This window comes from Ptychodera flava, chromosome 19 (genome assembly GCF_041260155.1).
Source record: "Ptychodera flava strain L36383 chromosome 19, AS_Pfla_20210202, whole genome shotgun sequence".
Taxonomy (NCBI): domain Eukaryota; kingdom Metazoa; phylum Hemichordata; class Enteropneusta; family Ptychoderidae; genus Ptychodera; species Ptychodera flava.
Window position 1 is genome coordinate 6003418 of NC_091946.1, and position 17814 is coordinate 6021231.

The 17814-nt window shown below is 35.9% G+C and overlaps 1 pseudogene; it reads left to right on the forward strand.

Annotated features, from left to right (window-relative positions):
- LOC139118810 (heat shock cognate 71 kDa protein-like) overlaps window positions 1-17814 on the forward strand; it is a 113355-nt pseudogene that overhangs the window by 77505 nt on the left and 18036 nt on the right.

Sequence of the window (17814 nt, forward strand, 5' to 3'; positions counted from 1 at the left end):
ACACCAAGCAATTGTTTTCTTTACATTTACATATTTTACCTAATGAAATTTTCCAAGAATTAGGATGAGTCTTTTCTAGTGTATTTTATAACTTAGTTTTTGTTAACCATTTGCAACTCGGTCTTTATGAGATTTTACATGTTCAACATGTATTACATTTGATACAGTTATGCTGCATGAAAAATGTATTGAAATGAAAATATTTGAATTGAAATTTGAGGTATATTCCTGTGCTTGTCATGGCATTTTGTCTTACGAAGCTGATATTGTTTTGATTGACATTAGGTACAAGTTTTGGTTGTTGGCATTGTGGAACATTCAAAATATCACAACAGAAGTAAGATAGAAATGTAAAAATATAATGGATAACTTACCTTACAAGTTTTGGTCGTTGGTATTGTGGAACATTCAAAATATCACAACAGAAGTAAGATAGAAATGTAAATATATAATGGATAACTTACCTTGGATTATTTTTCTCTGTCTTCAGTGTAGTTCTTCATTTTGCAAATTTTAGGCAGTGATACATCTTCAACTCATTATTCATAAGTAAAAGGCATATCAGCTTTTCCTTTGTTTCAAGCTTTTCAAATTATTTATATATTTATATATTTATTTATTTATAAGTTATTTGCTTTAAAAAAAATTATTTACATCATATGAATTGCAACATACTGTCTTGGATATTTGACCTGAGTAATAAGGAATTTTCAGCAGAAACTTGTAAACTTCCTCAGAATGCCAATGCCAAATTTATAATGGTTTACTTGTTTCTTTTACCCAGTATATGCAATTTGAGTTGTACAATGAATATATTTCCAGTAGGGTTTTTATTGTGATTTTCACTGAAATATGTTTGTTGCAGGTTTACTGAACTTTTGTTTACTGCCAAGAAACACAGCCTTATGACCTTTGAGTAAATATTTCAAATGTCAAGTTTAGAAGTTTATTTTAAAGTGTGACCGAAATCTTGTGTTTTTGACCCAAAAAAGCATCTCATTTGGCATTTATCATCATTGATGACATCATAGATCAATAGTGCATGAAATGTAGATAGTGTTTCATGTATGGATTGTCAATATTTGAACAACTATTCTCAGTACACAACAAGTGATAATTTCCAACGGTGATCAACTCGTGTAAGGTCACATTTACATTGAAAATGGCTGCAATGATTGTTGTTTACTTGTTGTTGTTTTTGTTTACTCATTCTATAAGAGACAATGATACATAGGTAAAAAATTGTCTGAAGAAGTGCCAAACAACTTGAAATAATATTTTTGACGAATGTAGATGCAGAGTTTGAAAGAAATTGACATTTTCAAGGAAAATTTTAAAAATTTGACCAAAATCTTGTGTTTTTGACCCAAAAAAGCATCTCATTTGGCATTTATCATCATTGATGACATCATAGATCAATAGTGCATGAAATGTAGATGGTGTTTCATGTATGGATTGTCAATATTTGAACAACTATTCTCAGTACACAACAAGTGATAATTTCCAACGGTGATCAACTCGTGTAAGGTCACATTTACATTGAAAATGGCTGCAATGTTTGTTGTTGTTTACTTTGTTGTTGTTTTTGTTTACTCATTCTATAAGAGACAATGATACATAGGTAAAAAATTGTCTGAAGAAGTGCCAAACAACTTGAAATAATATTTTTGACGAATGTAGATGAAGAGTTTGAAAGAAATTGACATTTTCAAGGAAAATTTTAAAAATTTGACCAAAATCTTGTGTTTTTGACCCAAAAAAGCATCTCATTTGGCATTTATCATCATTGATGACATCATAGATCAATAGTGCATGAAATGTAGATGGTGTTTCATGTATGGATTGTCAATATTTGAACAACTATTCTCAGTACACAAGTGATAATTTCCAACGGTGATCAACTCGTGTAAGGTCACATTTACATTGAAAATGGCTGCAATGATTGTTGTTTACTTTGTTGTTGTTTTTGTTTACTAAATGAGTATATTATAATTTTTTGAAGCTGAAATGTGTCAAAAGCAGTGTAAAGCTAAGTATCTTGATGTTTTTATGAATTTTCATGAAATATTACCAAAAAAAATCGAATTATTTATGAATTTTTAAAATTTTGACCAAAATCTTGATTTTTCACCCCAAAAATCAGTCATAATTATGTATTTTCAATAAAAAGGACGACACATATGAATGCGGCATGAAATGTAGATAATATTTCATGTATACATCATGGTACTCTGACATCATCTTATTGCAATAAAAACAATGTGAATGAGACAGTGTAACTTGTCCTATGTAGTCTATTTTTATTCAGCGCACCAAGGTATATCAATACATAAGGTATTCAGCGCTCTGAGGGTTAATCCCTATCACATATATATTCACGCCGATTTCTGTAATGATTCGATCAAAAATTGCTGTGTGACGACCGTTTTCTTTCCTGTATTTAATATCCATCCACAGGGTCCAAAGGTATGATCAACAGGGATGAAATTAATATAAATGCTGTGTCCATGCATAGGGGCTCATGAATGCGCGCAGATATCTGAGATATGCCTGTGCCAATTCTTTTTGAACTTGGTACAAGGATACTTCACTATGGCATACATATGCAGGTCCATTTATTTATATTGATGTGGCATGCATAATTAGTGCTAATTTGCATAATTCTGGATGAGACCGCTGTTTCTGGTACAACTATTCCAAATGTGATGAAATTTTGTGCAGATGATTTCACAGAGTTCTAATATTGATAATTGCTAATTTGCAGATTTCGTTCATTTTCCTAATTAGTTGGTTATCTCAAGAAATAATGTTTTAAATTATATGAAACGTGGTTCAGACGTTGATCTGTCAGCATAATAATACTATGTGAACACATTAAGGAGTATCATGTCAATTAATTGCTAATTTACATATTTAATGATCTTTCATACTGATTGTCATATGCCTAATAACGCTGCATCAAATTTAATGAAACATGGTACAGGTTTTTTTCCTTCCATTAGTAAAGGAAATGGCGTGCTAAGATATGTAGCAGTTTCTTATCAATTAATTGCTTATTTTCATATTTAATGAATTTTGTAATTAGGTGATATGTCAAGAAAAAGTTCAACAAATTTCATGAAACGTGGTACGAATGTTGAGCTGAAATTGCTTTAACAGTGAAAAAGACATTCATCAGTGTCAAGTTAATCAATTTGTAATTGCATATGTAATGAACTTTCCTAATTAGAGTGGTATATCCACAAATAGTGCGTTAAATTTGATGAAACTTGGTACAGATTTTGATCTTATAGTGTTGTAAATACAAATCAATGACACTTAGTGGTATGATTTATATATATATATATATATATATATATATATATATATATATATATATATATATATATATAAATTAATTGGTAGTTTGCATTTACATAATGGATTTTTGTTTTTAGGGTGGACGTCCAAGTACTGCATCAATCTTTATGAAATATGGTACCGGTGATAATCTGTCAGTGTTAGGATAGGATGCAAACATGTTTGGCAGCATCCTGTCAATTAACTACTAATTGATTCATTTCAATTACCTTTTGTAATTAGTATGGCAGCTTACTGTAGTCTCTCAGAGGACTTGTAATTAACCCTTTTCCTGCCAGACAGTATCAATTTCCCATCAGCCAAGTCAGTAAAAAGCGGTTTTGAACCAAAACACAACGTATTTTCGCCCACTTTGCTTGGTCTGTTGTAGCATCTTTATTCAAATAAAAATCAAATTAACAGTATTTATGTTTCAACACCCTTCAAATGTACAGTATTATCACGGTCCCTCACACAAAACGGTCAAGAAAACGCCACCAGTTTCTTTTGTTATAGTCCGGGTTCGATTGGGCTTTCTGTTGATTTTACTGATGGGGATAATCCGGATTATCACGCGTGCGGGGGAGGTGTTAACAGTTACGTGCATAAAATTATCGTAAGCAGAAACTTAATTCTCCCAGAATGCATTCTGATTATTGTCTGCGCATGCGTCTAAAGGCCAAAGTTTGTTTACATCTGCCTGCCGTGGAGTCACGCAGCGTGAACTATGTACAAGTTCGGAGACGATTTCTTCAATTTTGACGACTCCCATGTTGATTGGGACTTCATTTTGGAAGATAAATATCCTGCGTCGACACGTACTGCTGCGAAACCCAAGCCTTGCGTGGTCTTCCAATGTCCACAGTGTAGCAACCGATACAATCAGTTTGTATATAAATACCCATCGATGGATTGACCACGGTCTCTCGTGGGTAACATAAGAAACCCATACACGACATGATTTGTATCTCACTTGATCCTCAATCAGGAAAATCCATGGCAGAGAGTTTGGCACTCAGGCTTAGGGGGAGGTCATGTCACCAAAATATTGCGACACTTGTAGGGCTTCTAGATTCTCTAAATTTGGCAGTCTGAGAATTGGAAAGGTCGACAAAATCAAAACATTGGGTTCGGCAGTAACTTGTGTCTTTAAGAAAGAACAGATTCCGTCATGAACCTGATTGCCTACTTTTGAGAAGACTGAACGATCGGTAGGGACGCACTTGACACCTCTGAACGATCGATAAAGGAGAAAAAAAGGGGGGAAAAAACGTGGCACTATTACCATAACGCCAACTCTCAATGGGTCGACGCACGGTCGACGGGAGCACCTTGCAAAAATAAGGTCATCGTAAGAGTTCCTTGATTTCGTGCATTGAATTTTGTTGAAAACGATTAAAAATTTCAAATCGAACTCTCAAAGTTTGGAACTGAGGAATTATCATGTTAAATCGATATCAAAAGGGAGTTAAGGAAGACATTTTAGGATTTTCCCATGTAATGCAGATACGACTCGTCGATCCCAAGAGACGCCATTTTGTTTTCAGTTGAAAATATAAACGCGGCAAAAAAGACAAGTTTTCTTGTCGAATTAGGTTTCAAAATAACAACACAACACGATTCCCTATTTTTTCGAAGTCTTTGCCTTGTTAGGAGGTGCATGACTTACTTTTTTGATGAAAGGTGAAAAAACAAACGGGGGAGTAAAATTCCAGTTTTTCCGAAATGCATGGCGTCGGTCAAGATCACCTCATGTCTGAACTCAGCCATAAAATATCATCCAAGATTTCTCGATAGTGACCTAGATCTTTAAGAAACTGTTTTACTCATCTTCTCACCAGTCTTCAAATACATGCGAAACAGTGCAGAAAGATGAAAATAAAGTAGCTTGATTGACTGAAAATCGTAGGATACCGGAGCGGGACCGTGTCACAAGACGCCACTGAAACAAGACGATAACTTGCCTATGACGTCATTCGCTTCCTGCGTCCACCGCAACGCAGACTGTTGCAACTGTGTAGGTGATTAGCACCTTTGAACAAAAGCGTTTCTTGACCGTTTGTGGAGGGACCGTGGCATTATGTTAAAATACACCATATGGAATATGTTGTGTTTCATTAACCATCTTGACCTTGTGGTGAAATGTACACTTAGCAGGAAAAGAGTAAAGTACCCATTAACAAGTGGGGAATGTGTGATTGTCAATGACTCGTTCATGCTGTAATGTTAATGTGCCAAGTAAAAATTCTATCCACCAAGAAATAAATGCAAACATGACACATGACATGACATGCAATGAAAATCATTCATGATAACGTCCCCTCACTACTGTGAGAGACTGACAAATTTAATTCTCACTGCTTTGCCGAACAGGTTATTAATACCCGTAATGTCTTAGTCTTTGACCTTGGCGGTGGTACTTTGATGTGTCCATCTTGACCATAGCGGACGGCATATTTGAGGTCAAGTCAACAGCAGGTGACACTCACTTAGGAGGTGAAGACTTTGACAGTCGCATGGTCAACCACTTTGCGGAAGAGTTCAAACGCAAACACAAAAAAGACATCAAAGGAAGTAAAAGTGCACTTAGACGTCTTAGAACTGCTTGTGAACGTGCAAAGAGGACTCTTTCAGCTTCGACTCAAGCAAGGTGAGTATGTTCCTTCATTTTCTTTCACGTACCAAACATAAGTACGTATATACTTTTATGTAGGTCATTTCCACCGCACTCATGACTCGAGTTTAATTAGTCTCGAACATTCTTAAAGTCACTGTCCTTCATAACCTCATAACCATGAATTCAATTAGTCGAGTTTCGAATGTTCTGGAAATTCAATTAGTTATGTGTTTGCTTTAAGTGGATATACTTTTTGAACAGCAATTAGCACATAAATAGAAGTTCTAGATTGTTCTTATATTCTCTTATACAATCACATGAGTAACATTATTGAAACTTATTTGGGAAAATTGGATAGTGGAGTAATGTCGATTTAATTTGCAAATCTAAGCTAATCTGCTTTTCTTTTTGAGTTATTCGCTTTTTAATGAGTAATTCGTAATATTGCAACATTTAGCTAAAAGGGCTCCCATCATTTTTTCGAAATTATAAAAATATGAAGATCTAATTATCAAAAAGTAGTTCTAACCGTGTTTGATATAAATACTGAGACGGCAGGCCTACAGTCAAACTTTTGGAGTCGTGTTGCTTCAAGACTTTGGAAACTCCAGAAATAATTTCAAGACTTTTCAAGACCTTCACAGCAAGCTGGATTTATTCTGTCTACTTGTTGCAACTTCAAACCTGCAAGCCAGCAAAAGGACTACATTGGTCTGCCTCACTGTCTGACGTTGGAGCTTTGTCTACCCAGCTTACTTAAGTAGTCTGTAAACTTCTAGAGTTTGTATTATATCCCTTGGCTTCACGATTATTTTTATTTTTGTTTTATACAGAAATTGCTGAGTTCATTTTTTGTTCTCTTTCTTTCACGCAACAAAATGGGGGGCTTGTCTCAGATATGAACATTTTGAGCCGTTTGACAAAGTTTTGCCAGCTCTTTTTAAACTACTATTGTAAACTAAGCGATATTTAATGATGGCGGAATTCAAACCAGACGAAATGATGGCGGGATTTGATCAGGACGCATTTGAATCCATCAGAAAATACGACATAGTTACACTTGCCAATTTTCTTAATTTTCAAGTAAAAGATCTATGCGCAAGAAGGAAATCCAGTACAATATCTTCAAATATTTAGTCAGGGAAGGCAAATTTGAGGAATCCACCTAGAATGAATCCTCCGTACAGTCACCAGAGAACTCAAAACATTTAAATCAGGGTAGATTTGGAGCTTAAGAAATTGGTATTAGAAACGGAACAATTAGAAATGGAATCCGAAATGAAAGAATTAGAAATTGGAGAGAGACAACGAGAAAGAGAGAGGAAAAGGAAAGGAACGACAAATAGAAGAACATCAACTACAGGTAGAAAATTAATGAAAGCTTTTAGCTTGGACAGTCAGGAAAATTCTTTGCTTCAGACAGTTTGACATCACTGAGCATTCAGGTTAGTCTATCCTTCAAAGAAAAGGATGTTGACAAATATTCCCTTTTTAAGAAAATTGCTCAGAGGCTGAATTGGCCTACGAAATCCTGGCATATGCTTTTGCAGCGTGCTTTGGTGGGTAAAGCCAGAGAAATTTACATTCAATTGCCAGTACAGCAGGCTTTAGATTATGATACTGTGAAGAAATTAATACTCAAGGGTCATGAGTTGGTGCCTAAAAATTACCTTCAGAAATTAGGGACCTTGAAAAGTGAAAGATCAAACTTAAGTCGAATTTGCTCAAACAAAAGAACAATTTTTTGAACGTTGGTGTTCTTCTGAAAAAAAATGTGAGAATCAAAAAAATTGTCTAGATCGAATCTTATTGTAGAACAACACACAGATAGACATTTTGTGTTTGTTTGAAAGGATTGATGACACTTAAGATAGTCATGTTTCTTATTGTACAAAGTCTGGTAATGTAATGCAAAAATGGAGACCTCCAACTGTCTTCGTTGACGACGATTGGGCTGTAAAAACATCAATTGGTGGTTCCAAAGTCTTATTGTTCTGAAATATTGTGCCTTGGCCGTGAAACCCCTTGTACTGGTCATTTAGGAGTCAGGAAGACCTTTCATAAAATTCTCACTCAAATTTATTGACCTAATCTCAGGCAGGATGAAGCACATTTCTGTAAAATTATCATAGATGTCAAACAGTAGGAAAACCCAATCAGACCATTCAAAAGGCCCCTGTACAGCCAATTCCTGCATTTCAAGAACCGTTTAGAAGAATACTCACAGACTGCGTTGGTTCCCTACAAAAGATAAGATCAGGAAATTAATACATGTTGACAATAATTTGTACATACAGTTCCCAGATGCCATACCACTGAGAAACATAAATACAAAGACTAAAGTGAAAGCTTAAGTCATATTTTTACTTTAATTGACCCTTCTAAATGTGTCAAGTCCCTTAAAAGCTCCAACTTATGTCTGGAAATTTTCAAAAAGTCATGGATCACCTTGGCATTAAACAGTATAGATCCTCTGCCTACAACCCCAGAAATAAGGATGCTGTCGAGCGATTTCATCAGGCTTTGAAAAATATAATTTGGACCTACTGTCTGACACAAAGAAGCAATGGGATAAAGGTATTCATTCTTTGCTCTATGTTGTTAGAAAATCAATTCAAGAGTCGCTTGGTTTTTAAAAAAAATATAGACCCCCCCCCTGAATTTTTTTTTGAATAAAGATGAACCCCCCTTTATCATACAAAAACAAATTATGAACCCCCCTCCCCCCGGCTGAAAAATAACCAGAACCCACATGTCAAATTTACCCGTTTGGATTTGAACTCCAGTACGTGGCGCACTTTATCAGTGTAGCAGAGATGCCGGTGCACACATTTCTCAGCCACATCCATGTTAACGTCTGTTAATTAAGACAACTCTAAGGCAATTTTAACTTCATTTCCATAGACAACTTATGTCCATTACACTGTTATGCAAAGTCCTCTTTTTGTCTCAGTGCTACCATTTAGGGTCGCGAACATGTAAATGGTCTTTCAAAGATGAGATAGGCACTTAACCAGATACTACTGTAATATCAGTTGGCCGCCTAAGGCAGCCCGCTGCTTATTGTAGTGGGTTGGCAAAGTGCGGGTCTGCCGGTAAAGTGGGTCATGAGCCACAGTCGATCATGGCCATTGCATGAAGTAAACTTATTTTATATTGTAGTGGGCCGCCGAAGGCGTCCCGCCAGTCAAAAGGGTCGATCATGGCCATTGTCGATCAAGAAATTAAGCATATTAATAATTTCTTCATCAGTATATTTGTGCTGGGCATCGATGTTGTTACTAAAATAACCTGACCTATGTTGATGATAAGGTATTGGTACCTTCTTCTGCCATTTTTATACAGGAAAGCGTGTTTAACAAGAGATGACAGCCGTGTTTTAAGTTTATTGTGGCGAATTGTGGTGTAAAGTTTGAAAAGTCAAATGTTCGGATTGACCTGTACTTATTTTTCTTGACTCTTAAATCTTTCAACAATTCCTTTGAACTTTTCAGTATCCTCATTTGATTCAACCCATTCGTTTCATACACTTTGTAATAATATCGGAAAAGACCATTTTTGATGGTTGTTAACATTATAGTCAATAATTGTGATATATGTTTAGTAGTGCATTTGCTTGATCCTGCAATAAAGCATTGTTTGTAGGGGTTCTTGTGCAGTTTAGGTATCCAATACAACATAGGCAGTGTTTTGTCCTTTTCTTTCAAAGGAATGCCAAATTCATTGAGCACAGATGAATGGTTTGAAAAAATGTCTTCATCAGAAAGGGAGAAAGGGAGGAAAGCGTGTAGGTTGTATTACTCTTATCTGAATGATAATTTATCTATTATACTCTGGATATAATAATTCCTACAGACAAAGATAATGTTGTTTGAAGCTTCGTCTGCAGGAACTACAGCATATTTATTGTGTTAAGCATCGATGCATGCTTTGACAGACGGGTCATCTATTACTAAGGAAATATTTACACCTTTCTATTGCTACCATTATCAAGGTAGCAATAGTGATACTGACTTGAGTGAAAATACTCTAATTTCCAAACTGGGCTCAGTCAAACTCCAGAGTTCAGAAATCTTGAGTCTACAAACTTGGCACACCTCCAGCCTTTACAACAGCAACAGGGGAAAAAATTGATTCCCAGAATATAAACACCTGTTCCAAGATGTTCAAGCGAAGACAAACATCATTTATCACGATGTTGATGTTGGCGACAGTATACCTATGAAACAACATCCACACAGACTAAATCCAACGAAACGAAAACGAAATACCTCCAGGAAGAAGTCAAATACCTGCTTGATAAATGACTTTATTGAACCCAGTAAAAGTACAAGTTCGCCAGGCACACTTGTGCCAAAATCACATCACAGTCAATGTACGTGCACGGACTACAGGAAAGAGAACACTCTAATAAAGACATACACCTTCCAAATTCCGAGCATCGAAGATTACATCGATCGAGTGGAGGAAGCTAAGTATGTGACAAAATTTGATCTAATGAAGGGATTTTTGCCTAGTGCCTCTGATGATCGTGATCGTGAAATATCTGTCTTTTTACACGTGACAGATTATTCCAGTACAAGGTGATGCCATTCGGAATTAAGAACTCTCAGGCCTCATTTTAAGAGATGATTAACGATATCATATCCGGACGAGAAGGAAAGTGAAGCTGACGTCGGCAACGTTGTCCTGTACAGTGACACCTCTAGTCTGGTGCCGAAACCCTGATTTTTGGTCGAACCCAAAAAATTCGGCCCCACAATGGTTCTCGGTGGTTTCTGTATCTTCAAAGCCTACTGAATCAGGATCTGCATGATGCCACCCTGGCACCCTTGGGCATTTTAATATATTCAAGATGGCCGCCAAGTATGTAAATGGTGATATCTCAGCTCTGTGAAATGTTATCAAAATGATTTTAGTGTCGTATGCCAGGTAAACAGGGCCAAGGAATCCATTTCTTAATTGCGAACATGTGCAACCCTTAATTTGCATAAAAATCCAAGATGGCTGCCAAAATGACCTCAAAAACAGGTAAAATGCCATATCTCAGCTCCATGAGAAGCTGTTGGAGTCATTGTGGTCTCCTTTGCCAGGCAAATGGGGCTAAGGAACTCATATCTTTCATTGCGTGATATGTACAACCCTTAATTTGCATGAAAATAATCCAAGATGGCTGCCAAGACGACCTCAAAAACAGTTAAAATGTCATATCTGAGCACAATGACTAGCTGTTGGAGTCATTTTGCTCTCCTTTGCAAGGTATATTGGGTCAAGCAATTCATATCTTTCATTAGCTGACATGTGCAACCCTTAATTTGCATAAAAATCCAAGATGTCAGTATGTAACAAGTCATATCTCAATACACTATGCCACTGATTTTGGTGTCTTTCGGCATGTTTTACGGGTCAAAGAATTGGTATCTTTTGTTATATTTGCTGTAAAATCAAACATGAAAATCTGAAATTGATACTTACAATCCAAGATGGCTGCAAAGCTGGTTTCCACAACAAATATCAAGGTATATCTTAGCTGAAATTACATCCTAGAGACTAATACATTAAGGGTTCAAGGCAGAAGGATAAGTTTCTTTCTTTATATAAAATGTAAAATATTTCATTGAAAGCCAAAATGCCCACCCAATATCAACTATGGCCACAAAAATGGATGCCACAAAACATTGAGTCGCATCTTAACTAACCAAGCATTCTTGAGACCTATTTTGTTTTGTTCCACAACAAATATCAAGGTATATCTTAGCTGAAACTGCATCCTAGAGACTAATACATTTAAATATTGGTCGCAGAGTTTCATTTCTTGTTTTCTTGTTTTCATGTTATCCCTCTAAAGTTGTACCCTTAGCTTTGCAATCATCATGCTGCAAACAATTTTATAGTTTCTGCCATAGGGGCATCAAGAATATGAATGTTTTGCGCTTGACACCCATCCAAAGCACTTTTAACAGTTTAATTGCAGTCCAATTATCCAATCTTTAATTGAATTGTTGTTGTTTTTATAATTAAACATATAGACACCTTGCTCCTCCGAAAGCAATCTTCATCACTAGTTCAAATCCACTACCTGACATAAAAAGGTCTATACTGATAAGCATGTGCAATTTTCCTTGTGTCTCGGAATGAAACCGAAAGTAAATAACAGTGCTGACGTGTTTCTTATCACATCACTTCTCCAGTAGATGGATTGCAGACTAACCTGTACTGTTTTGATGGCTTGTGCCAGCTTTATTGGACTATGATAAGAAACATACCAACAACCAAAATGTATGCATACAAAGAGCCACAACTGCTAGGTGCCCATGCTGTGTCTTGTTATGGTGCAGTGGCCTACATGCTAGCCATGGGAGACGCAACACACTAAACTGCAAAAATAACGTGCATAACAACTGGCACACACATACATATAAACGTAGACAAGAAAAAATGAAAAAAGTAAAATATTGATGAACATGTAATATCCGCATATATAGATATTCATATTTATCTCTTATCTAATACTCTTTTGTTGTTGATTTTGCAAAATCTTATTCTACTTTATTGAACTTATATATATATATATATATATATATATATATATATATATATATATATATATATATATATATATATATATATATATATATATATATATATATATATATATATATATATATATATATAAGGAACGATATTGTGAACAAAGATGGAAGGTCTCAAATGGATTTCTGAGTTCGGTTGGCTGAAAGATGAATCAGTCAAATCACTTTGCATTTAACTTTTAGTCACGGCTAACCAGCTCCCTAGAAGTGCATACATTCATTCCTAATGGATATGCAGGTGACCCTTCATATTCCACAGGAAGTTACAGATGCTCTTTAACTCAACTGGCTGTGACATCTGTATTTTCTGCGAGTATAGTATAACAAGCAACTGTCAATATTAATGGCCCTGCTAATAACAAAAGCGATGAAGGATGATTTTGTGCAAGAATCTTACCGAATTTTACAGTTCTGGTCGAAAAATTGTAAATTAGTATTTTGGTACATTGTTACAGATAAGTATTATAAACGTGTCACCAAATGCCACCAAAATCAATTTCATTAAATACTCAGTCAGCTGAAGTATTACATATTATATGATATGGCAGCTATTCCGGAGATCATATTTTCATTTAATTGATAAATGGTAGGTAAACAGTTCATTTAATGGGAAAGGTGAGTTCCTCGATACCTAGCATGCTGCCAAATATTAAGAATCAATTTCAAAGATGAGCAATGCTAATATAAGTTAAGGCTACATGCCTTTTTTCCAACTCTTTTTAGGGCATCGATGATGTTTTGACTTCACTTTTGATATATAAGTTGAATTGAACAGTACTTTATACAATTGACCCTTTAAATGTATCCAAAGACGCAAAACTTGGTCTCGCAAGCTACTTAGTAAATAGAGACATGATGTAATGTTTTTGACACCATTATAAGCATTACAAGACAAACTCCCTGTTTGCAATGTTCTTGAATTTTTTTCAGGTCAGATAAAAAGAGATTCAAATTCTGCGACTAATAAAACATGACCATACTCATCAAAATAGGTCTTAAAGAATGCTTGATTGGTAAAGATGCAACTCACAGCTCACTAAATCTAACATTGGTGTTTGTAATGCAATTAAACCGCTAAAAGTGCTCTGAATTGGTGCCAAATGCAAGAGGTTGGTATTCCTGCTGCCTATGAATGACACTTTAGCAGAATTCGAAACTAGACACTTGTTTGCAGCATGACGGTTGCAAAGCTCAGGCTACAACGTCTGACGGATGACATGAAACCTGGTCATTATTGTCAAATCGGAAAACCATACCCACAATGATAAAGGTATTCATAGAATGACTGCCACACCCACTTGCGGTCATATATTTAAAGGGCAGCAATATTAAAGATCCTGCTGAAATTGACCTGAGTGACTAAATTGGTGCAAAGATAAACAAGACAGATGACTCAGGATGGCTCAAAGATGACCAAACAAGACACTTTCTGCAAGTGCAAAAGCATGCTCAGCAAATTCGCCTCCAATAACTGAAGCTCATTTATTGTGGTTGATTGACGACTTGAAATGATAAAATGACCCTTCACGTTGTATGGAAAGGTACAGTTCATTATAATTTAATTTAAATGGATGGTTTGACAATTTATATGAATGAAAATGTGAATTCAATGACCTCTCAAACGGAATCCAATCCAAACACATACAACCTTGTGTCGAAGATACTAGGTAAATCTTGTTGTAATGTTTTATGAAACCATTATAGCGGCAATGTGGGATAAAATCCTTCCATTAGAAGTAAGATTTTTCCAGCTCAGAAAACAAGTAATGAAAAACCTGCGACCAATAAAACCTGACCAAACACAACAAAATAGGTCTCAAGATTGCTTGGTTGGTTAAGATACGACTCAATGTTTTTGTGGCATCCATTTGTGTGGCCATAATTGATACTGGGTGGTCATTTTTGCTTTTCATTTGTGCATTTTTGCTGGAATATTTTACATTTTATATAACGAAAGACACTTATCCTTCTGCCTTGAACCCTAAATGTATTAGTCTCTAGGAAGCAATTTCAGCTCAGATATAAATTGATATTTGTTGTGGAAACCAGCTTAGCAGCCATCTTGGATTGTAAATATCAATTTTAGATTATCATGGTTGATTTTACAGCAAATATAACAAAATATACCTATTCTTTGTCCCGTAAAACATGCCGAAAGACACCAAAATCAGTGGCATAGTGTATTGAGATATGACTTGTTACACACTTAAACAGATATTTGGATTTTTATGCAAATTGTATGCAAATTAAGGGTTGCACATGTCAGCTAATGAAAGATATGAATTGCTTGACCCAATATACCTTGCAAAGGAGAGCAAAATGACTCCAACAGCTAGTCATTGAGCTCAGATATGACATTTTAACTGTTTTTGAGGTCGTCTTGGCAGCCATCTTGGATTATTTTTATGCAAATTAAGGGTTGTACATATCAGGCAATGAAAGATATGAGTTCCTTAGCCCCATTTGCCTGGCAAAGGAGACCACAATGACTCCAACAGCTTCTCATGGAGCTGAGATATGGCATTTTACCTGTTTTTGAGGTCATTTTGGCAGCCATCTTGGATTTTTATGCAAATTAAGGTTTCACATGTTGAGCAATAAAAGAAATGAATTCCTTGGCCCTGTTTACCTGGCATACGACACTAAAATCATTTTGATAACATTTCTCAGAGCTGAGATATCACCATTTACATATTTGGCGGCCATCTTGGCGGCCATCTTGAATATATTAAAATGCCCAAGGGTGCCAGGGTGGCATCATGCAGATCCTGATTCAGTAGGCTTTGAAGATACAGAAACCACCGAGAATCATTGTGGGGCCAAAATTTTTGGGTTTTGTGCTTCGGCACCAGACTACTCGGAGGAACACATGAAACCCATGTGGAAGTTCTTTGAGAGACTGAGCAAAGCAATGTTGACTGTTAAACTTGCCAAATCTGAGTTTGGCTTGGAGAGGGTGACTTACCTTGGACATACTGTAGGATAGGGAGAGGGTAAATCTATTGATGCCAAAATCAGTGCCAATAACACAAGCTTATATGTTGATGCTAATGTCAAGCTTTCCAATACTAAATTGCAAGCAACAGCTGATGCACTTTCTTGGTAAGGCAGATTACTGCTGAAAATTCTGTCCAAATTTCTTTACAATTACGTAGCCTTTGATTAACTTACGTAAAAAGAAAGTACAGTTGTTTGGTCAGAACAACATCAACTTGCATTTGATACATTTAAAGCCATTATACTGTAGAGTGCTCAAGTCTTGTCTGCAACAACTTTCAGTTTGTCATTAAGTTAGCTGTAGATGCTAGTGTGCGGCTGCTGCTGCATTTTTTGCAAGAGGATAGTCATGGGATAGATCATCCTGTTTGCTACTTCTCACGCAAATGTAACAAACCCCAGAGAAACTAGTATACAATTGAAAAAGAGTGCTTATCTTTGATATTAGCTTTACGACATTTTAAAGTTTATGTTACTTCTTCAAGTCAGCCAATAGTGGTTTATAATGATCATAAACCTCTCGTTTTTCTGCTAAAAAGGAAGTCAAAATCAGAGATTGTCAAGACGGAAATAATGTTACAGCAGTTTAACCTTGACATTTGGCATATCAAGGGAAGAGACAATTTAATTGCGGACTGTCACTCTCCTATTTAGAGTGTATTGTTGTTAACATTTTAGTATCATATTTATAAAAGAAAGATTTTTCTTTGAATTTTTTTAAGAGAAGTTTAATAAGTATAGAACATTTTGGTGGTCATTGTTCTTCAAAACCTCATGACCTTGAATTTAATTACTCGTGTTTGGAATGTTATGGAAATTCAACTAGCCTTGTGTTTGCTATAAGGAGATATATTTTAGGAACAGCAATTAGCATATCAAGCCATGGTCCCTCAACAAAATGGTTGGGAAATGCTATTGTCAAAACGTGCGAACTAGGGGATTGGTAGGATGTGCGTTGCGCTTGCGTTCGCTGTTGATTGCATCACTCAGCTGTAGAGTCCCCCTCAAAGAGTGGGTACGGTGGTTTTGTCTTTGACGAAGAAACAGGCCTGAATCGGCCATAAAGTGTACAGCTACTTTGAAACGTCAGTATATTCTCAATAAGCGATATTTCGTGATGAGGAAACTGGGTGATCTTTTTTTCCTAATGCATTTTCAACGCTAATTCGGCGTTTGATTACGCTATCGCGTGCAGGTCATTTTCATTGAATTGCGTCTTTCATAATGTGTCAGGAGAACGTGAATATCTGTTTGCTGTACACTGCAAAATTCTGATTGTTTGTTTCATTCTTATATCTGTCCTTGTGATTCAAGTATACGTTAAATTAAACTGACGAACCCAATTTTTGAATGAAGGTTTATAATGAAACGAAAACTGATAGTTAATTGTGTGATGCTTTGCTCGGCCACTTAGAAAATGGCGTCCACTGACGATATGTGTTTGTTGTGTAAGAATCGAAATATTGATGGGTTTTCGTTGTGATGATTGGTCAATAAGTTCAATTGAGACCTATTTATCCGATTGGAAGCAATTTCAACTTATTTTAGCGATTTAATAGCTGCAAATCCAAGTATAAAGAAAGGATAGAAAAGCAGATATTAACCGAAAGTCGGCCAAACGCCCTTTTGTTTTTGCTACCCACGCTGAGTCTATGTTCGATTCTTTGAAATCTTTTTGATCGTTGTGCCTTGCATACCACATGATATTTAACGTAAATTTTCTTGATTTGGTACTTGCAACACCATTTAAAATAAACTGACGACGCAACTTTTGTGATTAAACGCATCCATTGGCGGGAATTTTACATGAAAAACATTTTTTGAATCAAACCCCATTGCGATATTTCTTGCGTGTCATGAAGCCTTATTATTTGGCCATGTGCTTGATGTATCACACAGGTCTTCCGGTAGTTGTAAAACAATGCCGCTACGAGTAGGAAAATTGACATTTTAGAAAGGTTATTTTTGTTTGACGTCCTATGTCCTAGAAAACCGCTGGCTCTTTGCTCTTAATAATGCACTCATTTTCGAGAACGGAGCATGTGATCTTCGTTTATTCAAAGTTAGAGTTATACAATTGAAACACTGTAGACCTCTTCACTATGTTCCTCTGAAACGGTATTGAAATCACTGTCTTGTCATCAAAAGAAATGAAATCATCGTCGTAATCATTACATTGGTAGTGACTGCAAGTGTAGTTTAGTCAAACGCAACGTGCAAGTGATTGACCTTTAGTTCATTGCATGTAAAAATGGTGTCATCTTTATG